The following is a 25,982-nucleotide window of genomic DNA, read 5'->3' as shown; positions in this document are numbered from 1 at the left end:
AGATTGATAAGATAATTGCCATTCTATGTATATACTGCTTTTTATGGAATTTAGAATATATATATATATATATATGCCTTTAAATTAAATTAATATAAAAATCACAGTAAAGAGTAGTTACCTAATTTATTTTATGCAGTTAATATAAACCTGACATCAAAGTATGATTTCTGCCCACTCCCCCACCAAAAGTATATACCAATTCCTAATATAAATATAGAAGCAATAATTCTAAATAAAAGATCTACAAATCACATTAACTCAGTACATACACAAAAGAGTTTTCCAAAAAATGCTGTTCCAGGAATATCAGGATGGCTCATAATGGGCAATCTATTGCATTGCTAGGTTTGATAGGCAATGGTTTACCAAAGTCAGGATGGTGAGAGCGATCAGCCCTGACTATGGGTACAGAAATTGTCATGGAGAATTTTAAAAACATAATAAATTTGAATGAAAATTCCTCTGCTTTTTATTATAACACTATAAATAATGTCAGTGATAAAATGCTCCTTCTAAATAAAACACTTCCGTTGGTCTAAATTCTAAACAATTGCCTGTCCCCAGGCTAGACTGCTTCTACTGTCTGCCCTTGATACACCACTGCTCATGAGTAAAACTCAAACAAAGCCAAAACAACAGCAACAACAACAACAACAAAAAACCTACACATGCTAATATCCCTTCAAGTTCACAAGGTTTTTAATAAAATTCAACATGTTTTCCTAATTTTTTGGTAAAACTAGATATAGAAGGATACCTGGACATAATAAAAATTACAATAAATAAATTTACATTTTAATTGATTTAAAACCATTAGTAAAGCAATGATCCTTGTTAATAGAACTATGATTTTTATATTGCTCTTAAAATTCTAAAAAAAAAAAAAAAAAAAAAAAAATACAAAGGAACACTAGGTAGAAATTAGCTGAGTAGTGATAGTGAAACCAAGTGATGGTGATCAAATCTGGGTTCATTGTCTTACAAAATCAAAGAATGAGTTTATGAACAAAGGGGCAAGTGAAAGCAAAGTTTATTTGAAAGACTGGCAGACTCTTCGCAGCGGGGAGGGGACCCAAGCAGGTTGCCAATGAGACTCCTTTGTCTAGAGGTAGATATATGACTTACTAACCTCCGATTGGTCCTTTCCAGAAATTCTGCCTTGGCTACATCCATACATTTTAAAGTTTGTGTTTCCAGCCTAACTTAGTTTAGCCCTAAGTCATCTAGCTCTAAATTCATATTACCCATCTGGAAAAAGCATATGTGGGCATCACTGGTTTTAAAAAAGCTCACCCTATCAGGTGAGTTGGGGCAGATTTGATTAGCAAAGATATAGATTGTCCCATAACATCCCCTAGTTGGAAGTGGATAGGTTCTGATTTAAAAACAGACATTGATTAGCTATCCCTGACATTTGTACAGGAGCTTTACTTCCAGGGAAGAGACAACTCAGTTGGATGTGGTTAAGAACAAATAAAGTAGGCACAGGTATCCATAGGGGCCTTAGTGGCTTCCCATTTTATGATAATTTCAATTTCTCCCAGACTATTAGTGAGGAAGAGGGGAAACGCCCTTGGGGCAACCCTATGCTTTCTTTTCTTTTATAAATCCAATATTGGTTTCCTATAATCCTTTTGCAGGTAACCTGGTTTTCTGCAATAGAGACACATTGATAGTTTTGCAGCAGAGCTCATTCAGCATTCCTGTTGGCTTGCTCCCAGGAACCAGTAAGCATATTAATTGGAATAGGTCAGACTCTCTAGCACTATATTCTTTTACAGTAAATAAAATTCCTTTGCAAACCCATCAGGGGTTTGCAAAAGGAACTGTAGTTCCTGAAAAAGGAACTATACTATGGCTGTTTCCCTCTTGCCTAAAACCGGCCTTTCCAGTGTTTGTTGTTGTTGTTATGTAATTGACTTGTACTTCTTCCAGGAGCTTCTAATTTGCATTTCTATAAATAGGGGCTGGGAGATTCTGAATTTGGAGGCACAATTTTACATGTTGATTTTAGTTTTATTTTGAGATTGTAGAGTCTGAATAAACCTCCAGGTCTACTGTGTACTGGGTTCTCCCTGTGTGCCGAGCTCCAAGACCTCAAAAACCTCCCCATGTGTCTCAGCCTTCCCTCCCCGTGGTCCCATCTCATACTGCCTAACCTGCCTCTATCTCCTCAATAAGACAAATGATTATTATTAATAGATTTTATGAATACATACTTATTAAACCCAGAAAAAGAATGGAAAATCCCTTAAAGTTATTAAGAGTTGAATATGTAGACTCTACAATTGAATAAACAACATGACTTATTTTCCTATATCTTATAAACAAGAAAATATAAAGTGCAATGAAATATAAAAGATCACATCACAATGAAAACAGAAAAACATAAAACACATTGGCATCACATATAATAAAAAATACAAAAGAATTATATGAAGAAATGATAATATTTTATAGAGAAATAAAAAGGCAATTTAAAAAATACAAACATGACAAATTAATAGATGGAAAGATTGACTATCAGAAATATATTTATTGTTTTAATTTCATGTCTATTTTTAATGCCATTCAAATAAAAGTCTCAGAAGAATTATTTTGACTTAATTAAAATTTTAAATTTCTATTGGAGGAAGAGTAAGCACACAAGAATATATGATGCTATTTGTAAAATAAAACATGTTTTGTTTCATAAAACGAGGGGATGGGCAAAGTTTGCCCTATTAGACATTAGAGCATGTTTCATAGTCTCGATAAATAAAGCAGGATAATATTAATGAAAGAAGTAGTGGGCAATGAAAATCAGTAGACATTATGACATAGGCTAATACTAATACCAAAGAACCTAGAATGTGATATGAAAGTTTTAGAGATGAATTCGTGTTGCAAAGAACCAAGGTGACCAAAGTGAAGCAAGAACATTTTGTAGAACAATTCTGGGAGACTTGCTGTACTCAATATAAGTCTCTGTGGTAAAGCTATGGTAATGAAGTATATGAGGTATTGGTGCAGAAAAAGACAAAAACACCAAGGAGCCAGAAGAGAATGCCAGTCACAGACCCACATATATAAGGACATTTTATATATAATAGAGGATATTTAAAAACAGTTAGAAAAAATATAGGAGAGAAAAAACTTTCTTTTCTTCTGCCCTTCTAGGTCCTCAGCTAGGGCTCTATAACAAAAGACAGATACACAGAATTAAAAGAAGCATAGTGTATTAACGTGTATATACATGGGAGAAAGTCAGGGATGAGTAAGTCAAAGGTGGCTAGAGCTTGGGTTTATATGGCATTTTCAATAAAGAAAGATAAATTTGTAAAGAAATGATAAGACAAAGGAAAATGATTTTAGGCTTCCAAGGGCAACAGACAGAAGGAGGTAAATATATGGGGGTGGGGAAAACAAACGGAGTCAAGTTTGTTTGCAAGTTCTTCTGGTGCCATCTCTGGGTTGATAAGAGTCTGACCATCTCCAATATAAGACAATTTATACACCACCTCTAGGCAGAAAGGGGAAAAGTAGCTACAGCTTTCCTATGTCTGTTGTTTCTTAATTACTACCTGCAGCTAAAAAAAATTCTTATATGAAAGAAGCATATTTTGGGATGATATGTTCTGGTTTTCTTTAGAAACATAGACTATGTAACAAGGGGTTCAGGAATTGGCAATTAGCTTGGGACAAAAAGGATTCCTCTGTTAGACTACACACACACACACACACACACACACACACACACGGTTCTATGAGGATAAAAGATGTGCAAAGGAAACCTTCAAAAATTCTAGAGAAGAGATATTGCATAGTATCTTTATGATCTAGGGAAGGAGGGATATCTTAAAACATGCAAAGCACAAACCACAAAATATAAACATAAATACATGAAAAAAAATCTGTGAACCAAAATAAATCATAAACAATGTGAAAAGAATATTTATAGACTTGAAAAAGTGATTTGTAATTAGTATAATTGACAAATTATCAACCAAATATATAAAGAGCTTCTAATATATAAAGAGCAATAAATATTTTTTAATGGGTAAAAACATAAATAGACATGTTACAAAGTGATACTCTAGTGTCAGTAAATACATAAAAGATTCCTATCTTCAATATTAACAAGTAAACTGAAATAAAAATCCCAGGAGATACATCATGTATATCAGATTGTCAAAAAATTAAAAATGACAAAATTATTGGCAAGGATGTGGAGCAATAGGACCAATACAATATATACAATATACCAATACACAGTGGTAAGAATGTAAATTGGTTAAACCATTTTTCAAAACAAACTGTCAATATTTTGAAAAGTTAAATATATATATACACACACACACTATATTATAGTTAGGTCACCTCCAGGTACACATAATAGAGAAATTCTCATACACAAGCATAAGAAAACATGTTCAAAATGTTTATTGCAGAAATGTTTGTAAGCGTATGAAATTGGAAGCACATAAGTGTCAATCAACTGGGAAATGGAGAAATGAGTCCTAGTGTATGTATACAGTGGAATTCTACATAGTAATAAAGCAAATTCCTTACAATTACTCATAGACACATGAATAAACATCACAAATAGTCAACAAAAACATTGTATTGTAGAAGAATGCCTAAGTATAATATTATTTACATAAAAATTAAAATAATTCATTTCCTGGAAAAAATCATGGGAGAGAATAGAACAAACAAAATAGACAGATGTTGATAATTACTGAAAATGGTTAATAAATACATAGGTTCATTAATTATTATGCCTGTATTAGTGCTTGAAAGTGTCTAACACAGTTTTTAGAGTGCCAAAATGCATGAATACACAGTGCAAGTGTTTTAAACGTCAAAATACATGGTACAATTTTCTTTCTTGTACTGGATAGTAGGTATTCACAAGTGTTTGCTGATTTATTCATAGTAACTCTGAGTATGTCTGAAATATTTTATTTTAAAAAGAACCAATGAGAAAAAGGAGATGTTATTCAACAAATTGTTTGAAAAAATTGGTTCCTTGGGGCGGGGGGGGGGGGGGCACACAAGTCAGAGTTTCACTGGCATAGACTTTTCTAGAATTACCAGTGTTCCAGTGCTATCTGTCCCTGTGGGAGCACACAGCTCTGTGTTCTGCAGGTTCACATGTCTACGTCCGACCCATGGGTAGGATAAATCAATCAGGAGCCGGTGAATGATTTCACGGTCTTTTCTCGGTTGCGGATATCCATCTGGGTCTCGAAAGAGGAAGGTCCATGTTTGCAGCGGCCACACACTTGGTGAGGTCATTGCTTCTGATAACAGGAGAAGCAGAATGTGGGCCTGATGAGAGCGCACATCTAGTGCGACCGCTTGCAAACCAGAAGGTAATGGCTTTGGTTGCTATGTGTTGTACTTGCTAAGAAATTACAAGAAAAACAGCTCAGAAAAGAATTGCCTGTTGGGAAGCAAGAATGAAAGAAAATAGGGAGTTCAGAGATTTAGAACCTCGTGTAAGTAGAAAAAGTAATTTCTTCTTGACCCCAATAATAAGAGATAAAATGCAAAAAGACTTTAAAATTGAGCTTATGGAAACACAAACACAAACTCAGATTAAGAATTTGGCCTTCACTCTTCCAATTACCAATTTTCAATGGAATAAAATATCTCAGGACAAAGATCAAACTAAGGGCCTGAGGCCCAGTATTTTATTCTATTGGATAAAATATTCAGGTGAAGGAGCTTAAGGGTTCAGCTCTTTCATCAAATCCAGGTAGACTCACACCTTCCTGGAATTGGGAGAGAGAGGAGTGTAAGAATAGGAGGAAATGCTGTTGGTCTGGGAACCATGTTGGGTAAAGAATTGTAGCAGTAATTACTGGCACACGGAATTAATTGGAATCAAATAGGTTAGAAACCCACATTTTTAAAAGGAGTTGTATTGCTAAAGAAACTGTGAACCTGGACTAAAAATATTTAAGACTATTAAATCTCTAAAGGCCCTTTTGGTCGCTGGGCAGGAAATGGGCTAAGAAAGCTGCATATTCTCCTAGGACCCATTTTAAATGAGTGCAAGAAGTATACAGGAAAGGGAAAGAATCTCCAGGGTGCAGCCAGGAGTCCCAGGGAACTAGGACTGTGTTAGGTCCTCCCAGAGGAAGCAGCGGCGAATCAGGGTAAGGGGCTCAGTGTCTTCACAGAAGGAATTCAGAATTTCTCAAGATCAACGACTCCTGTTTCCTTCTTCAACCAACGGATGTGTAGGTGCCAGCTAACTTTTCATTTTAGTAGATAGACTTGCAGAGCTACCGACAGGCTTGATGTAGAGACGTCCCGTATGTCATCCAGAGATTCTGGACTTCGTGCTCAATGCCATGACGGGAGGAGACTTACGTTCTCTCTCTTCGGAGGTGGGTATAATCGTAAACGCTGTGCAGGAAGGAGAATAAACTGAATATTTGGAGACCAAAAGGGTAGACTGACGTATCTTGCAAACCCTTGTTAATGTTTCCAGTCTTCCTCACTTTTCAGTCGTCTGTGCAGTGGGCAGAGCTAGATGACTGGTCAGCAGCAGGGCTGTGTGTACTGGATGTGAAACATGACTTCCAGGCACTGGAGAGGTGGTGCACACTCTGCACTCTCCCTTCCACAGTGAACCCAGAGCTGTGGGTTGAGATAGAGGTGCTAGAAGATTGAAGCACTCTGCAAAACTGAGCTTTCTAGATGGAGGACATCTATCCAAGAGGTTCTAGGCCTCACATGGACTTCACATTAGCAAGAAATATATGTTTAGCCACTGAGGTGTTTGGGCTTTTCATAACATAACTTGTCTTCATGGATACATTTTTCTGAGACCATTCAGTAATACATACATACATACATACATACATACATACCTGATGTATTAAATATTGAAAAGTAAATAACTTCCAACTTTTAGGACAAGGAAAAAAGTAACTATTTAAATTATCTCAAGTGCAGAAAGACTTCTACTGAAAACGGGGGTGGGGGTGGGGGGGTGGGGTGAAAAACAATACAGGTGAAAAAATAGATCTGACTGCCTGCGAATAGCAACCATGTTGCAAAGATCACAATCTAAATGAAAATTAATGACATACTGGGGAAAAACACTCACGCAACAAAGGTTTAATGTCCTAGTAGATAAAGGGGTTGTAAAAATGAATAACTTGAAATACCAGCTTGTCAAAAAAGGGTAAGGACTATGAGCTTATAATTCTTCCAAGTCATGAAAGCTGAAATACAGACAGCCACCATTCAGAGCTAGCCGCACCTGAGCCAGCAGGGAGGGGCACATTTGAGTTCCCGCTCAGTTAGCAATCCTACACCACCCAAACTGACTCCAGGGTGCAAATATTTGACATATGAGAGTATATATGTGCATATTTATGAGAAGTATAAAAATAAATTATTTTAGATTTTAGTTTTTAAGTATCTGCAATTTTCTTCAACAGGCACTGAAAACTTTTAAAAATTATATAAATTTATATATATGTATGTTTAGATGAGACAAAAGGAACACTCTTAGATCTTCTGGTTGCAAACCACAGGATTGAAAGATAATAATGATGGTCCCTAAAACCCAAACAATATTCCATTTACGAAGTTGGTTGAATGACATGATCTGTAAAGGGCTCTGACCTCCTGAGAGACAGTGATTCATAAATAATTATCACTTTTTGTGATACAAATGTTTTTGAAGGACAGCTAAAGTCTTTATTAAAAAAGCATTATGCCCCTGTGAGATTTCCCCATCCCTGAGATTAATCTCCTATTTGAGGAAGCCTGAGTATTTTTCTGCCTTGTAATCTTACGTGAAGAATTATTTTGTGCGGTGCCACAGGTTAAATGCATATCCTGAAATTCACTTTCCTCCCTACCGCCATTTCTATTGCTTCATTCAATGAAAGTCTACAAAAATAGAGTATGACTCGGAATATTGAAGCTGTGGCCAAACAAGAAAAGTTCATTCAAAATTGATTTTCTTTCAGGAATCTTTGATATTCTTCATTCCAATTGTTCACCTCCGCCGTAAGGCTCAGTGAGCACTTAGGAAGTCGCTGTGCACTGCAGCCTGCCGGAGACATGAAGGAATGTGGAGCAGGATAATCACAACATCATCAACCCAATTCTCCAAGGTCGCTGGCCAATAATGCTGTTCTAATTGAATAACTTATCCGCAGCTATTTCCCCAGGGACAGCCGAAGGCTCAGCCTCTGAGAAGAGGCAGATGGTGCTGCATATACAATGAAACCTGTAATTTTCTCTTGCCATTGGACACGTTAACAGTGGGCTGTTTCTGCTTATTCTTTAATATTTTATTTTAATAGTCCCTTCCCAAATTATAATGTACCATGAAGCAGCCAAAGATGGATGCGGTAATACACATCATGTTTAATTTATCATACCTCTAGTGCTCCGAACAGCTCACTTGGTAATCAACAGCAGTGGATGTCAGTCAGGTGCAAACCGAAATGAAAGCAACAGAAAAGAACCCAATTAAAACCAAAAAGGGAGACGGGTATTTAGGGCGGCGTGGCATTAACCAGCAGCAAAGTATGGAACGTTACGTGCATTCTAATTCTGATTTTGTCAATGATGGCGTGCCATGGAGTATGTACACCCAATGTATTTGGTAAGACAATAGGAAGGTGGAGTTTTCTACTTCGAGATCGGTTCAACCCCTGGGATCTGGAGGAGGATGAAGGGCCGTGTGGCTGCTTCATTTTCATCATCTAGTGGCGGCTGAAGTTGGAAGAGGGGCGCGAAGGCGCAAGGGGCAAGCAGCGACAGTCTGACCACTCACAGATGACAGATGGGGAGCCAACGCCGGGACCCCCAGCCCATCAGCTTTGCGGCAGCAATGGGAAGTTCTCCAGACTTGAACGTCTGGGCCTTTCGGGGTCTTTCTGCTCTAGAAACAGTTCCCTATACAGAGAACCCTCCCTGGAAAGGAGCGGAAAGGAACCACGGTCGGATGGACGCAGACGAAGGAGACCCACCACCCGTGCGCAGTGCTTCCTGGGCAAAAACTGTCCTGAAGGATGTTCCCGTCTCTCTTCAAAGGAGTGTCTCCGTGGTTTACCTAAGAGGAGGAGAGTGTTCGTAGCCGTAAGGAACACGCGGACCGTTGCTGATATCTATAAGAAATGCCAAAGCGCAGAAAGAAAGCCTTGGGGGCACAGGGCAGCACCGATCTGCCCGTGGTAATTGAAAACAGACAGTGAGGTTGGGTTGATTTTGTTTTGGAAAAGGTAAATCAGTGCTGCTGCACTATGACATGGATAATTCATGAAGCTCTGGTTTGTATTAGACACCCTACATGCCTTTCAGAAAGAAATGACACAACAATTAAGGTGTCAAATAATCATATGCCACTCGGAGAAAGATAATTGCACCCAGCGTTGGATAGTTATTAGGTCAGAATGAATGTTCATCCTTTCAAAAGCAGCAGCATCTATTCACTGTGGTGTCCTACTGTAAGTACAGTACTGTGTTCATAATCACACATGCTGTGGCCAGGAACAGTGGGTCTTACCTGACTTTTCTCCATTTGGAATACGACTTTGATGATTCCCTTAACAGCAACGTCAGTCACGTAAAACACAAGTGAGGATGACGAAAGACAGGTTGTTGCAGATGGAGGAGGGCTTTGCTTTTCATGTAAAATAAAGCATGAGAAGGTTTGCACATATGTAACAAAAACTATCAGCCTGAGTTTGCTCTTGCCCACGTGTAAAAAATCGTTTTTCTTGCCCTAGCCTGTGGCTCAGTTGCTTGGAGCGCCATCCTGTACACCAAAAACGCTGTGGATTCAATCCCCAGTCAGGGCACGTACAGGAGGCAACAGATGGATATTTCTCTCTCTCTCTCTCCTTCCCTTCCTCCCTTCCCTCTTATCTCTCTAAAAATCAATAAAAACATATCCTCGGGTGAGGACTAGAAAAAAAAATGATAGTCTTTCCTTCTGGTGATTTAATGTGTATAAGGTATAAGGACATCAATCAGTCACGTCGTGGCCTCAGCAGTCCTTGTGCAATTCCTGGTGCCATAACTTACTTGATGTGGGATTCAGACAAGTCATTTAACCTCACTGAGATTCTGTCTCCTCATTTGAAAAATGCAAATAGAAAAGCCTGCTATATATTTATAGTAAATCTGTTGAGGTCAAGATGAGAGGATATAAGAAACTATTTTGCAAATATAAAGGACTATATCAATAGGCATTATTTATTAAGGTGCCTATTAGAGATCAAATATGTTACTTTTTGAACAGACACAGTTTTACTTTAAGAAAAACTGGGAAATGGTTTAGGTCCTTAAAAATAAAGGAACTTTTAATTGGGGGGGGGCTCTCAAGACCATTTATCTGCAAAGACAAATCAAAATACTTCATCCAACAAGAAGGAGGAGCTAAAATACATGATTGTTGCATATGGATCTCTGGTTATTTAGTCAAGCATGACTGTGATGAGATATGAAAATAAAATTAGCCACTATTGGAAGGAGAGAAACACTGTACTTGGGGGTGGGGGACAGATATTTAATCTGCAGAGTCCATTCAACTGGTTATTGTCATAAAGGTATTTAATGTAAATAAAATGTGATTATGTGCTATGCAAAGTATTCAAAGTATTCAATATTACTTCATAGACAAGAGTAGAATACCTTTTCCTCTGTGAGGATGCATTTCCCAGTGACATTCTGACTACATTGACCACAAATAGTAACAAAAATTTACCGTGAAGTCCTTGACCTTGAGCAGCTTATGACATTCTTACCTGAAAGAGGCGTTGTTAGGAAGAATCAAACGAATAAATAACAAGCGGATCATTGAAGTAGGTAGTGCTGAGAGGAGAGATGGTGAATTCACCAGCTGAAGATAAACATGATACCAATTCAGGTTACAGAATATAGGTATGTCTGTTCTAAAATCATATAGGGTTTCTTTTTTTTTTATCCTCACCCAAGGACATTTTTTTGTTCAGGTAGAGTGGGAGGGAGAGAGAGGAAGAGAGAGAGAAACATTGATGTGAAAGGGACACATCGAGTGGCTGCCACCCGCATGACTGACCAGGGCCGGGGACAAACTGCAACCAAGGTACATGCCCTTAGCGGGAACCGAACCCGGGTCTCTCGGGACCGCAGGCCGATGCTCTAACCGCTGGGCCAAACCGGTCAGGGCCATATAGGGTTTCTTGTAAAACCTTTGTATTTTGCAAAAGAGTGCCTAAAACAGGGCTTATAGGCTAAATAGGGTTGGGGCTGATCACTCACCAACTGTGGACCATGAGAGCAGAAGACCAACGGAACCAAAAGCAATCCTAAATCAACGTTTCATCGGCATCTGCTCTCAAACCACTCTCAATCTTAAACCTGAGGCCTGTGTTTCCTCATTCACAGTTTGAAACAGTGAGGGAGACTGATCACAATTAAAAATCGGTTTCTTCTAGTTCTGTCCCATTCCTCTGAGTTTCTGGCTTCACAACAAAAACAGGAACAAACCCTAGACCTAACCCAACAAGCATACAAAGTCTTTAAAATGTGCCCGAAGGAAGTGGGTTGCCTAGGACCTCAGGACTTGAAAAATAATGTGGTGGTGAGGTCTTCTGGTTTCTCATTGCCACCCGTAACCACTAACAGGCCAAGATGTAAAAGCTCCAAGAAAATCCTGTCTCCCTCTTGCCAAAAGACTGGAGAAAAGATGGTTTGATAATAGAAAAACTCTCTGGCAATACCCACCCTACTCCAACGGAAACTCGAGGGAAAATCTCCTGAACCACCACACCCACCTGGCATCCAAACGGTTGAACGAGGTGGGGTTTGGGGCGAACTGGCACTCTGCTTGTCCCCCTTGTCCGCAGAGGGCAGTGGGTCCTACCGCCTGTGTGTGAGCTGTTGTTCCACTTTCACTGGGAAGTTATCAGCAGGAAAAGAAGAGTTGAACCTCACCATCTTCTATGAAACAGCGTGAGCCCGTGCCCTACTTGAAGTCTTTCTCTAATCCTGCCCTGAAAGTGACACCCCATCACGCCTGCCATTTGTATTCGATAGAAGTCCGGCCCGCCTCAGGGGTGGGGGTGAGCTCTCCTTCTTGCGCAGGAGCACAGCAGACAATTTGTGACCGATCTTTAAAGCTGCCACAGAGGGTCTCTTAGGAGTGAGGACTGCCAAGGAAGAAGAGACACGTAGAGAGGCCAACGTTGGAGGTCTGAAACCCACAAACCCTTGGTCCTTGTGATCATCTGACACAGGCAGCCACCCAGTGCTGCAGTCATGTGCTAAATGATCAATTTAGCATGAGCGTTGTCCTCCCTTCCGCGAGGACAGAGGGAGGTGTTGGCACTTGTCCTAGATTTTAAGCAACTGGAGGGAAGAGCTGCAAGGCAGTTTCTCTTGAATTAGTTGGTCATTTCTGGCATAATTCCAAAGCATAAGCAGGTCTGCTCTTTCTTTCAAGCTATCCTTTGGAAGACAGTCATTTTATGTGTACCGTTTTAAAACAGTAAATAGTGATATGAAGTATGAATCACCAGTGACCCCAAGGTTTTTACAAAACTTTGTGTTCCTGCTTGCCCTAAAAACTGCTGGTCTGAGGAGTCACCCACTATCCTGAGCTCCATTAATTAGCTCCTCTTTCCCCCATGAACCATCCTTTATCCCCTTAGGTTTTCATATTTCGTCTGGCCTCTTGTCTAACCTCCATCAGTTTTTTTTCCCTCCACCGTACTCCATATCTGCTGATAGGCCCAGGGTCACACACATTCTAGATGAGTGAATCTCAACCTGGGATAAAACCAATTCCAGGTAAGTCAGAATTGCTGGTGATGGGTGTGGGTTGAGAAATCCCAACCTTGCACTAATTCATCTCCAAAACCTCAACTTTAAGCATCCCACTCACTAACTACCACTTCCTATCCACCCTTATTCAAAATCCCCATTTCATTTACTTTTAAACCTAGAGAGACCTCTAATCTATTGATACCTTTCAACAATTCATTGCTCTCCTCTGGTCCTCACATTTTATGGGCTATACTACTAGCTAGCCATGCAAGGTTCATAATATCCTTGTCATTCTCTCTGTTCACTATACCTGCACGACAAAATTTCATCCTCAGTTAAATAACTATCCACCTAGTTCATGTTTGCATCCAAGTAGCAGAACATTGCTAAGGAAAATCACACTTCTTCATGGGTTGATCTTATTTTATTATCGAAAGTTTATACAGATCCTAGACATGGCCTGATAATGCCCCTATATTTCTTTAGTTATTTCACTTTTCTGATTCTTCTGGATGACTGTTATATGTCATCTTTGTAATGAATTGAATTGTGTCCCCCACAAAAGATATGACTAAGTCTTAATCCTGGTACCTGTGAATATGACCTTTTTTTTGAAAAAAAAACTTTCACAGATGCAATCAAATTAAGCATCTCAAGATATCCGATGCTGGGAATTTTTTGAAGAGAAAGGAGAGAGATATTTGAAACACATAGGTCCAGGAAAAAATACCATGTGAAGATAGAGGGAGTTTCAGTGTTATGCTGCCCTAACCAAGGAATGCCGGAGCCACCGAAGGCTGGAAGAGGCAAGGAAGAATTCTCCCCTAGAGCATTCAGAGGGAACGTGGCCCTGTCAACTCCAGGATTTTAGACGTCCAGCCTTCAGAAGCGGGAGAGAACACATTTCTTGTGTCTTAAGAACCCTCTACCCCCAGTTTGTGGTAATTTGTTACGGCAGCCCTAGAAAACTCACACCACTTCTTATCTCCAAATTCGAATCCTTCCTCTTTCTCCTTCCCCACCCACGGATACATCATCTTGTATTTTATTCATAAAATAGATACAATAAGATGAAAACAATCTCATCTTCCCATTAAGGCCATAAATGCACATTGTTGGCCTTCTGTTCTATCAATCCCCCCTCCCCACTCTATGCCCCTCTACAAATGTTGTGTGTTTTTTCCTATTCCCCCAACAATTAATCTCCTCAGAAGAGTTGTCGATATTAACGTTTTCTATCTTTTCACTTCTCCTTTTCTGCCCAACTGATTCTAATCAAGTTTTTCTTTTCACCATTCCACTGAATCACCTCTATCATTACTCATGTCTTGATTTTGCCAAACCCAATAAGTGATTATCTTTCTTTTTTTTTTTTATTGATTTTAAAGAGATGGAAGTGAGAGAGAGAGAGAGATAGAAACATTGATGAGAGAGAACATTGATTGCCACCTCCTGCATACCCCCTACTGGGGATCAGGCCCACAACTTGGGCATGTGCCCTGACCGGGAATCGAACCGGCAACCTCTTGGTGTATGGGTTGACACTCAACCACTGAGTCACAGCAGCTGGGCTGTCTGTCTTCATTTAACCCAAACTTAAGCAGTTGACACAATGTGACATTCCTTCTTATTGCCACTTCCAGCTTCAGGCATCTGTAAATTTTACCCCCTTATTATTTCCATGACAGGTTAAATCACTTGGGGAATGACCTTTGCAAATAGCTACAAATTCTCAGTCTTCGTGCTTTTGGATGTATCTTTTTAAAGCTTGATAGGGGTTGATGCTTTGTTTTATTTTTACCGTAGTCATGTAGGAGCCAAATGTTCTAGGAACTAAAGGACATTTATAGATGGCCTCAAAAGCCACAGTCTACGGCCAAAATAATTTTAAGCAAAAATAGAAACTCTGTTAGCAAGGGTTCACTGATAAAACAAAATACAAATTAAGATTGCCAAGTACCATAAGCAAACAGACTCCACATTTTTTTTACATCTATAAGCAAACAGATTCCAACTTTTTTTCACATCTGTTATGCTTGTTTGTTTTTCTGCATTAGTGGCAGATAAAGAATGTAGATAGATGTGCATAGTTTCCAGAGGAACACTCTGTGTTGGGAATACATAGCTCAGTATCTAGACTGAGTCTGGTTTATGAATGATTTTTGTAACACCATATGTAAGACTTGGGAGAGAGTCTTGTTAACATGAATGTTTCTAACTTTTACTCTGGATATTGTTACCAGATGGGAACCAGGCCCACAGCAGGTTTGCCTCTGGCTGGCCTGTAGTGGGTGGGTTCTTTATTATCATTTTTTTAATGTTTGTTTTTTACATTGTTCTTACAGAGGGAGAAAGGGAGAGAGAGACAGGGAGATGGAGAAGGAGATGGAGAGGGAGAGGGAGAGAGGGAAACATCGATGTGAGAGAGATACATGGATTTGTTGTCTCCTGTACATGCCCCCACTGAGGATCAAACCCACCACCTAAGTACACGCCATGACCAGGAATTGAACCTGAGACCTTCCGGTGCGTGGATGATGCTCTAACAAACTGAGCCACACCAGCCAGGGCGTGTATGGGTTCTTGATTTCATGAGGAAAAGATTTTGCAATAGGAGTCCGGGTGATTTTGAGAGTACATTTATGAAAGCTGGGACAGTGAAACAAGGGAGGGCTTAGGATAGAGGAAGCAACCAGAGAGCCTGGGCTGGGCTGCTTTAGCGCACTGGGAAGTCAGAGAAAAGGGCCTTGGAGATGAGCAGGGGTTTAGCCTGGGATGAGCAGCCACTGCCCAACTCTCTTCTGGCTGGGAGTCTCGTGGAGTCCCTTAGAACTAGGAGATGCATGCCTGAAAGGGAAGAAAGGTGTGAGCGTTCTCCAGGGAGACAGAGTGCAATGTGGGTCCTACATCCTGAGTGTTTTAAAGGCTGGAAGTTTAGGGAGAGGTCTTTTTTTTCTTCTTTTTAAATAATTTTTTTTTTTTTTTTTTTTTTTTACTGATTTTAGAGAGAGAGGAAGAGAGAGAGATAGAAACATCGATGAGGGAGAAGATTGATTGGCCGCCTCCTGCTTGCCCCCAACTGGGGATTGGGCCTACAACCTGGGCATGTGCCCTGACCAGGAATCATACCAGTGACCTCTTGGTGCATGGGTCAATGCTCAACCACTGATCCACACCAGCCAGACATAGGAGAGGTCTTAGGGGAGGATCTCAATAGAATATCCATTAGCTTTATGCTGAGGAGTCACAATAAGATTTAGTCCCTTACTTTTATTTGTCATTGGGTGTGGTTAGCCCAAATGGTACCACTTGGATTTCTATTGTCTCCCTGAGTAGAGTGATTTACACTATTTACCCTCTGGTTGGGGAGAAGAAGTGTAGTTCATTTACTCTTAAGTGTCCTTGTTTGGGGGAAGATAGGACTTTGTGATTTACTAGATGCTATAAATTGCTTGGCTTTTAAACTATCTGTCTCAGTTTTCCTATTCTACTTGTCTTGGCTTACTAGCCTATCTCATTATGACAAATGAAGATCAGTAGAAATTCAAGTTAGTACTCAATGGGTGCATTATTACAAATGGAGAATGATGGCGGTGTGTCTTTGTTTATGTATATAAATTCTCCCCGGGGGTAGTTGGTCTAGGCTAAAACCAGAGAAAGAGAGAGAGAGATTGGGGGGGGGGGGGGGTGCCTAGACAGCAGGTAGGGTTGCAGCAGATTTAATTTGTTAGGATTAAAGTGGATTCCCTAATCCAATATGACTGGGGTTCTTATGAAAAGGAGAAAATTTGGAGACAGAGCCAGATAGCACACAAGGAGGACACTACGAATATGAAGGCAGAGACTGGGGTTGCTGTAGTCCGGATTGTGTTTTCTCAGAACTGATACATTGAACTGCTAACCCCCAATGTATATAGAAGATAGGGTCTAAAAGGAAGTAATTAGGGTTAAATGAGATCATAAGGGTAGGGATCTCATTTGATAGGTTAGTGTTTTATTTATTTATTTACTTTTATTCCTTACTCGAGGATATTTTTCTACTTATTAGATAGAGTGGGAGGAAGGGAGAGAGAGAGACAGAGAGAAACATCGATGTGATAGAGCCACATAAACTGATTGCCTCCCACATGACCCGACCAGGGCCAGGGACAGACTGCTACCAAGGTACGTGCCCTTGACTAGAATCAAACCCGAGACTCATTGGTCCATGGGCTGATGCCCTAACTGCTGAGCCAAACCGGTCAGGGTGTTAGGTTGGTGTTTTATAAGAACAGACACCAGAGTGCACAGGGAGAATGTGGTAGTTTATAAGCCAGCAAGAAGGCTGTCTCCAGCGGACACACTGATCCTGGACTTCCATCCTCCAGAGCAGTGAGACAGCACATGTTGTTACTAAGATACCCAGCGCGTGGTGCTTTGTTCCAGCAACCCTCAAATGGAAATCCGAGGCAATGCTGAGAGGTTACGGCGATGCAGGCCAGCTTAGGCACACTCTGAGACCCATGGCTGGGCTCAGCTGGGTCTCTATTTCAGTATCTGTCCATAGGAAAGCCAGAAACTGAGTCAGCTGTTAGACTTCTTCCCAAGGGCAGAAACTGTGCCTGTCACAGCCCAGCCTTTGGCTGTTAATTTTCTTATAATATCTCCCCTGCCTCCTTATCAGCTATGGAGCTTTTACCGTATTTCTTTTTTTGTTAATCTTTTAACAGTATGTCTATAGACATAACAGTCCCTAGGAAATTGTAGCAAACTGGTATAAGATGTCTTTTACTTAAAAAAAAAAAGGCGGTGGGGGGGGGGAGATAAATTTGATGTTCAAAAGTTTCTTTTTCTCAACTCTCAAGAAGAGATCATCACAAACTAAGCTTTTAAAGAACACTCTTATCCCAGAAAAAATGACGTTTTTAATTAAAAAAAAGCAAGTTTATGAAAACTTAATAAATGAATAAATATAAATAAATAAATAAATAATAAATGTAGATCCTGGGCCAGAAAATATCTTTGAATTGGGACCAGAATGATCTGAATTTGAAGACAGGCTATGCTACTGGTAGTTAAGTGAATCTGGACAAGTCCTGTCCCCTCCTCACGGCTGCATTTCCTCCTCTGCGGGATGAAGAGATGGGGTGCAGTTCCCCCTAAAGCACACAGGCCTTCATAACTCCAGGATTTCTGTGATTCATCCTCACCTGTGCCAGGCTGTGCTCCTGGCAGGACTGGGGACCATGAATCGGAGACAGCCGTGGTGTGGGCCCAGGTGGGCATCAAAGGCTCTGGCTCTCCTGCAGAACCTCAGCGCCAGCCCAATGGACAGCATTGCATTTGCCAGCAGTGACCTGGTGGAGAGTTTTCAAACGCTGAACATTTACACCCATAGATTGTCCTCATTATTATTTTCAGCCTCACTGCATGTTTTGTTTCACTGGGTTTAAAAAAAAAATTCTGGAACCATCTCTCTATTACTAGAAACTTGGATATATTGGCGATCACGGTAACTTTCTCCCCCACACCGGGGTTTAATGGGGGGTTAGTTATTTTCCAGGTCATTTAGCTATTTCAGAGGGCTGTTGTTCTCTTATTCCAGAATCCGTTTTCTTCCCTTCAGACATAATGACCCAAAGAACTGGTTGGGAATAGAATTTTCTTTCTTCTAAGGTTTTTTGGGCTGCATTATTATTGAAGTAATACAATGTAAAATACAAATTCTTTGTTCAACATAATCCTACTAAGGGACATAGTCTTGCATCATTGTAAAGTGTGTCAAAGCTGGAATTCAGAGGACATAGAAGATTAACCCAGTTTCTGGCATTGCGGAGACCTCAGGAATGAGGCGAACTTGGTGTGGACCCTACATGACTTGTGGATTTCCAGGCAGTAGCGAGGAAGGCATTGGGGAAGAGCCAGTGTGAGCAATGGTGAGAATGAGGGCTACTGGCCACATTCAGAGACATCTCTAATCCCCCAGACTGGCCAGATTAAAAACGATTTTAAAGTAACTCTTTGATAGATATGAAGTTTACTTTTCGGGTCATGTAAATGTTTTGGAACTAGAAAAAAGTGCTTTTTTGCACAACTGTGAGTGTGCTAAAGGCCACTAAATTGTTCACTGAGACATGCCTTGGGGTGTTAAACACACAATACAATATACAGATGATGTAGAATTGTACACCTGAAACCTGTATAATTTTATTAATGTATGTCACCCTAATAAATTCGATGAAAAAATAAAGATGTTTAACATATAAACACAAAATATAAAACAGTCAATTTTACGTTATGGGAATTTCACCTCAATTTTTTAACTTAAAGAAAAAGGACTTTAAATGGCAGGCCCTTAATGAGTTTCTGCTTAATCTGACAAGCAATGTGGGCCTTTGAACTCCAAGGAAGTGGAGAAGTTACATACTCAAAATCAAAGAACATGGTGACAGTTTTGGAGATGAATCAAATAGGGATATATATGAAACTACATGGTTATTGGAGAAGACTACTTAGTAATTAAAAACCTTAGAGTAATCTCTTTTTTCTAAAATATGCTTTTATGGAAATTTCCAAACGTATAAGAAATTAGAGAAAATAATTGACATATCACCCAACTTCAATAATTTCCACATTTTGCTGAGCTGATTTCATCAGTCTGCTCCCCTAACTCATCTTCACACATTTGTTTCATTCTGTTTTCTGGAGTATTTTAAGGCAAACTCTAGACATTATATAATTTCATTAGAAACAAACAAACCATCTTCAATTTATAAGGACACTTTTCTTTCTCCTTCTTCTTCCCACCACACAATTAGTACTTCTAACAGTTAAGGGCAAATACTCTTAATCCCATCCAATGTTTTCCTGATCATGTCCACGATAAATAAACAGTTGGGTTGTTCTAATGAGATCTAAACAAGGACCATATATTGCATTTAGTTATTATGTCTATTAAATGTCTTTTATCCTACAACAACACCCTGATACTTTTCTTTTTAACACCACCGATTTGTAGGAGAAAATATATTACCTGTCTCGCAAAATACTCCACATTCTGAATTTGGCCAATGGTCTTATCTTGGGTCAGTAGAAAGCCCTTCAAATTAGATCCTGTTTTCTATTGACATGAAGATAGTATTGAGAGATAATAATCAAAGAGCTGGAGTGCTCATTGATATCACTTGACATTATTTTTAGGAAATTTCAGAGGCTAGAGCTAAATATGCATATACGTAAAAGAAAAAAACTGTGACCTTATAGTGATATTTACAATCAAATTTAAGATAACATGGTCTTTATTTGGTTGAATTTTTGTATTTACTTCTCCTGCTGAAAATATTGCATTTTATTTATGTATGTATGTATGTATTTTATTTCATTTTTTGCTGAGTAGTATTTTATTTATTTATTTTTTAAATTAATAAATTTATTTTTGTTACAGATGTTTCTCCTCTTTCCCCCCACTGATTTCCCCCCTCCCCGCTCTATCCCCAGCTTTATTGTCCATGTCCATTGTTCATGCATACATGCATATAAATTCTGTGGATTATCTCTCCCCCCCACACCCTTTTCTGGGGATTGTCAGTCTGTACCTCACTTCCACGTCTCTGGGACTACCCCATTCCTCAGACTGTTATGTTCATTATGTTCCACAAATAAGTGAGATCATGATACTTGTCTTTCTCTGTTTGGCTTGTTTCACTTAGGATGATACTTTCTAGGTCCCTGGATATTGTCTCAAAGGATAAGAGTTCTTTCTTTCTTATAGCTGCATAATACTCTATTATGTATATGTACCACAGCTTTTTTATCCATTCGTCTACTGATGGACATTTGAGCTGTTTCCGGATCTTAGCTATTATAAATAGTACTGCTATGAACATGGGGGTACGTACATTCTTTCTGATTGGTATTTCAGGCTTCTTAGGGTATATTTCTAGAAGTGGGATCACTGGGTCAAATGGCAGTTCAATTTTTAATTTTTTGAGGTAACACCATATTGTTTTTCATAGTGGCTGCACCAGTCTGCATTTTCACCAGCAGTGTACTAGAGTTCCCTTTTCTCCACACCCTCACCAACACTTGTTGTTTGATGATGTGTTGATGGTGGCCATTCTGACAGGTGTGAGGTGATATCTTATTGTTGTTTTAATTTGCATCTCTCTGATGATTAGTGATGTCGAGCATTTCTTACTATGTTTCTTAGCCATTTGTATGTCCTATTTGGAGAGGTGTCTATTTAATTCCTCTGCCCATTTTTTAATTGGGTTATCTTCCTTTTGTTGAGTTGTATGAGCACTTTATATATATTGAAAATTAACTCCTAATCTGATGTATCATTGGCAATTATGCTCTCCTATAGACAGGGTTGCCTTTCCATTTTGTTGGTTCTTTCTCTTGCTGTGCAGAAGCTTTTGAGTTTGATGTAGTCCCATGTGTTAATTTTCTTCTTTGTTTCTATTGCCTTAGGTGATGTATCAGTGAAAATTCTGCTGCGTATAATGTCTGAAATTTTGTTGCCTACATGTTCTTCTAGGATTTTTATGAATTCATGAGTCACATTTAAGTTTTTTATCTATTTTGAGTTGATTCCTGTGTATGGGGTATGTTCATGGTCTAGTTTTATTTTTCTGCATGTAGCTGTCCAATTTTCCCAACACCATTTATTTTTTTATCTTTATTGTTGAATGTATTACAGATGTTCCTCATTTTTCCCCCATTGACCCCTTTCTCCCCACTTCCACACCCCTCCTGCCTTTTCCCACACTGTTGTCTGTGTCCATTGGTTATGCATATATGCATATAAGTTCTTTGGTTTATTTCTTCCCACCCCCAACCCCCTTTCCTTTGAGGTTTGTCAGTCTAGCAACCAATTTGTACTTCTTAATACCTTCACCTTTTTCACCCATTCCCCCAAACACCCTCCCATCTGACAACCAACAAAATGTTCTCTGTATCTATGATAATGTTTCTCTTCTGCTTGTTCATTTTGTTTGTAGATTCAATTGTCGATAGATATGTATTCATTGCTATTTTGTTTGTTCATATTTTTTATCTTTTTCTTCAAGAAGACCCCTCAACATTTCATATAATAATGGTTTGGTAGTGATGAACTCTTTTAGCTTTTTCTTGTCTGGGAAACTTTTTATATGGCCATCAATTCTAAATGATATTTTAGAATATCATTCTTTGCAGGATAGAGTAATCCTGGTTGCAGGTTCCTGCGTTTCATCACTCTGAATATTTCTTGCCAATCTCTTCTGGCCTGCAAAGTTTCTTTTGAGAAATCAGCTGACAGTCTTATAGGAACTCCCTTGTAGGTAAGTAACTGCTTTTCTCTTCCTGCTTTTAAGATTCTCTCTTTGACTTGAACCTTTTGCATTTTGATGATGATGTGTCTTGGTGTGGGCCTCTTGGAGTTCATCTTGTTTGGGACTCTCTGTGGGACTTGCTGGACTTGTATGTCTGTTTCCATCACTAAGTTAGGGAAGTTTTCTGCCATTATTGTTTCAAATAAGTTTTTTATTTCTTATTCTCTTTCTTCTCCTCTGGCACCCCAAGGATGTGAATGTTGGCATGCTTGAAGTTTTCCCAGAGGCTCCTTACACTCTCCTCATTTTTTTGGATTCTTTTTTCTTTCTGCTGTTCTGATTGGGTGTTTTTTGCTTTCTTTTATTCCAAATTAATGGTTTGCTTCTTGGCTTTACCTACTCTACTATTGAATTTGTGTAAATTATTCTTTATTTCAGTTAGAGCCTCCTTCATTTCTGACTATTCCAATTTAATGCTCTTGAGGCCCTCACTAAGTTCGCTGAGGTTCTCACTAAGTCCACTGAGCATCCTTATAAGGAGTGTTTTGAACTCAGCATCTGTTAGGTTGCTTATCTCCATTTTGCTTAGGTCTTTTCCTGGAGGTTTTTTTTTTTTTTGGTTCTTTTACTTGGGACCTGTTTCTTTGTCTCCTTATTATGGCTGCCTCCCTGTGTTTGTTTCTATGCATTACTTAACCAGAGGTATGGAGCTAGCTGAGACCAGATGCTGTTTGTTTGAAAGAATTTAGGAAAACCTGAAGCAGGATCCAAGATAGGCCAATCCTATGGTAAAGCAACTGGCAACAGCTTGGGTGGGCCTGAAAGTTGGGTGGGGTGGAGACTCAGGGAATCACAAGGGTGAGGCAAACAGTGTGAGCCAGGTTGCTGGAATCCCAGATATGGCAGCTGTCTGCCATCCCAGGGAAGGGCTCACCAAAGGAACAAAGGCCTCTGACAGTAAGTCTGTCCAGGAGAAAGCCTCCTCTTCAGCCTTCGCTCCAATGCCAAACAGCTCAGTTCTTCCCTGTGTGTCTCTGGCGCCCCTCAAGCTACTTCCCCACTAAGCTTAGAGGGAGAGAGTCCAAGTAAGTCTGTGCGCGGGCCCTTTAAGAGGAGTTGCTGGGTGCTCCAGTCACCTCAGCCTCCCTGAGCTTCCGTTCTTGCTGGTTTTTCTAGCCAGAAGTTATTGGGACTTCTCTTCTGGGCACTGGAACCCTGAACTGGGCGCCTGGTGTGGGATGGGGACCCCTCAGTCCTCAAGGAGGACCTTCCCAGCTGAGGTGTGTTCCTGATTTTTATCTGCCACACCTGGGTGTGGGACCAGCCTATCTGCCTCCGCCTCTCCTACCAATCTCAATGTGGCTGCTTCTTTAATTCCTTAGTTGTAGGACTTCCATTCAGCTTGATTTCAGGCGTTTTTGAATGATGGTTGTTCTGTAGTTTAGTTGTAACTTTTATGTGGTTGTGGGAGGACGTGATGCCACGTTTACCTACACTGCCATCTTTACCAGAAGTCTCTCATTGATGTTTCTCTCTCTGTCCCCCTCTCTCACTAGAAAAGCAATAAATACTGTAAGACAGTGCTGGATAGAAATATTTCCTTCCACCACCATTTATTAAAAAGGCTGTCTTTACTCCACTATATGCTCCTGCCACCTCTGTCAAATATTAATTGAGCATATTGTCTTGGGTCCATTTCTGGGTTGTATTCTGTTCCATTGATCTATCTGCCTGTTCTTGTGCCACTACCAGGCTGTTTTGATTACAGTGGCTTTGTAGTATAACCTGAAATCTGGTAATGTGATCCCTCCAACTTTGTTCTTCTTTTTCAAGATTGCTGTGGCTATTCGAGGTCTTTTTTGGTTTCATATGAACTTTTGAAGATTTTGTTCTGTTTCTGTGAAGTATGTCGTTGGTATTTTGATGGGGATTGCATTGAATCTAAAGATTGCTTTGGGTAGTATGGACATTTTAATGATGTTAATTATTCCAATCCATGAACAAGGTATGTGCTTTCACTTTTTTATATCTTTCTCTATTTCTTTTTTCAATGACCTGTAGTTTTCTGTGAATAGGTCCTTTATTTCTTTGGTTAATCTTATTCCTAGGTATCTTAATTTTTTTGCTGTGATAATAAATGGGAATTTTTTTTTAGTTTCTCTTTCTGTGAGTTCATCATTGGTGTATAAGAATGCCGTCAATTTATTGACATTAATTTTGTATCCTGCTACTTTTCCAAATTCATTTATTAAGTCTAGTAAATTTTTGATGGAGTCTTTGGGGTTTTCTACATATAGTATCTTGTCATCTGTGAATAATGACAGTTTCACTTCTTCCTTTCCAATTTGGATCCCTTATATTTTTTCTTCCTGTCTGATTGCTGTGGCTAAGACTTCTAGTACTATGTTAAATAAGAGTGGTGAAAGTGGGCATTCCTGTCTTCTTCCTGTTTTTAAGGGAAGTATTTTTAGTTTTTGCCCATTGATTATGAAGTTGGCTGTAGGTCTTTCATAATTAGCCTTTATTATGTCCAGATATGATCCCTCTATTCCCAGATTGCTGAGCACTTTTATCAGAAATGGGTGCTGGATTTTGTTGAATGCTTTTTCAGCATCTGTTGATATAATCATATGATTTTTATCTTTCATTATGTTTATATGGTGTATCACATTTATTGATTTGTGAATATTGTGCCAGACTTGCATCCCTAGGATGAATCCCACTTGGTCATGGTGAATAATTTTTTTGATATATTGCTGAATTCCATTTGCAAGTATTTAGTTCAGGATTTTGGCATTTATTTTCATCAGGGATATTGGTCTGTAGTTTTCTTTCCTTGTAATGTCTTTTTCTGGTTTTGGAATTAGAATTATGCTGGCCTCATAAAAGGTGTTTGGAAGTCTTCCTTCTTCTTGAATTTTTTGAAATAGTTTGAGGAGAATGGTTGTTAGTTCTTTGAATGTTTGGTAAAATCCCCCCATAAAGCTGTCCGAGCCTGGGCTTTTATTTGCTGGGAGAGTCTTAATTACATCTTCAATTTCTTTTGTTGTTATCAGTCTGTTCAAGTTTTCTATCTCTTCCTGGTTCAGGTTTGGGAGACTATGTGTTTCTCGAAATTTGTCTATTTCACATAGACTGTCAAATTTGTTGCCATATAATTGTTGATAATATTTGTTAACAATCCTTTGTATTTCTGTGGTGTCAGTTATTATTTCTCATTTTGTGTATTTGGTTTCTCTCTCTTTGTTTCTTGGTGAATCTAGCTAAGAGTCCACCAACCTTGTTTATCTTTCCCAAGAACCAGCTCTTTGTTTCATTGATCCTTTGAGTTGTTTTTTGGTCTCCATGTCATTTATTTCTGCTCTGATCTTTACTATTTCCTTCCTTCTACTTGCTCTGGGGTTTTCTTTTTGTTTGCTTTCTAGTTCTTTAAGTTGTGAGGTTAGATAGTCTAATAGAGATTTTTCTTGCTTCTTGAGGTAGGCCTGTGGTTCTATAGACTTCCCTCTCAGAACTGCTTTCACTGCATCCCATAGATTTTGTGTTGTTGTGTGTTCATTTTCATTGGTTTCCAGGAAGTTTTAATTTCTTCCTTGAGCTCCTCGGTAACCCATTCATTGTTCAATAACATGTTACTTGGCCTCCATGTGTTCAAATGTCTTTGCATGTTCTTGTTGCAATTGATTTCTAGTTTCATGCCACTGTGATCTGAAAAGATGCTTGATATGATTTCAATCTTCTTGAACTTGTAGAGACTTAGTTTGTGCCCTAACATATCTTTGAGAACGTCCCATGTGCACTTGAGAAGAATGTGAAATCTGCAGTTTCAGGGTGTAATTCTCTGTAGATATCTATTAAATCCATTTCATCCAGCTCTTCATTTAGAGTCTGTGTTTCCTTGCTAATATTATCCAG

Source organism: Molossus molossus, unplaced genomic scaffold (genome assembly GCF_014108415.1).
Source record: "Molossus molossus isolate mMolMol1 unplaced genomic scaffold, mMolMol1.p scaffold_m16_p_9, whole genome shotgun sequence".
In the NCBI taxonomy this organism is placed as follows: domain Eukaryota; kingdom Metazoa; phylum Chordata; class Mammalia; order Chiroptera; family Molossidae; genus Molossus; species Molossus molossus.
Note: the sequence above shows the minus strand (reverse complement) of the source record.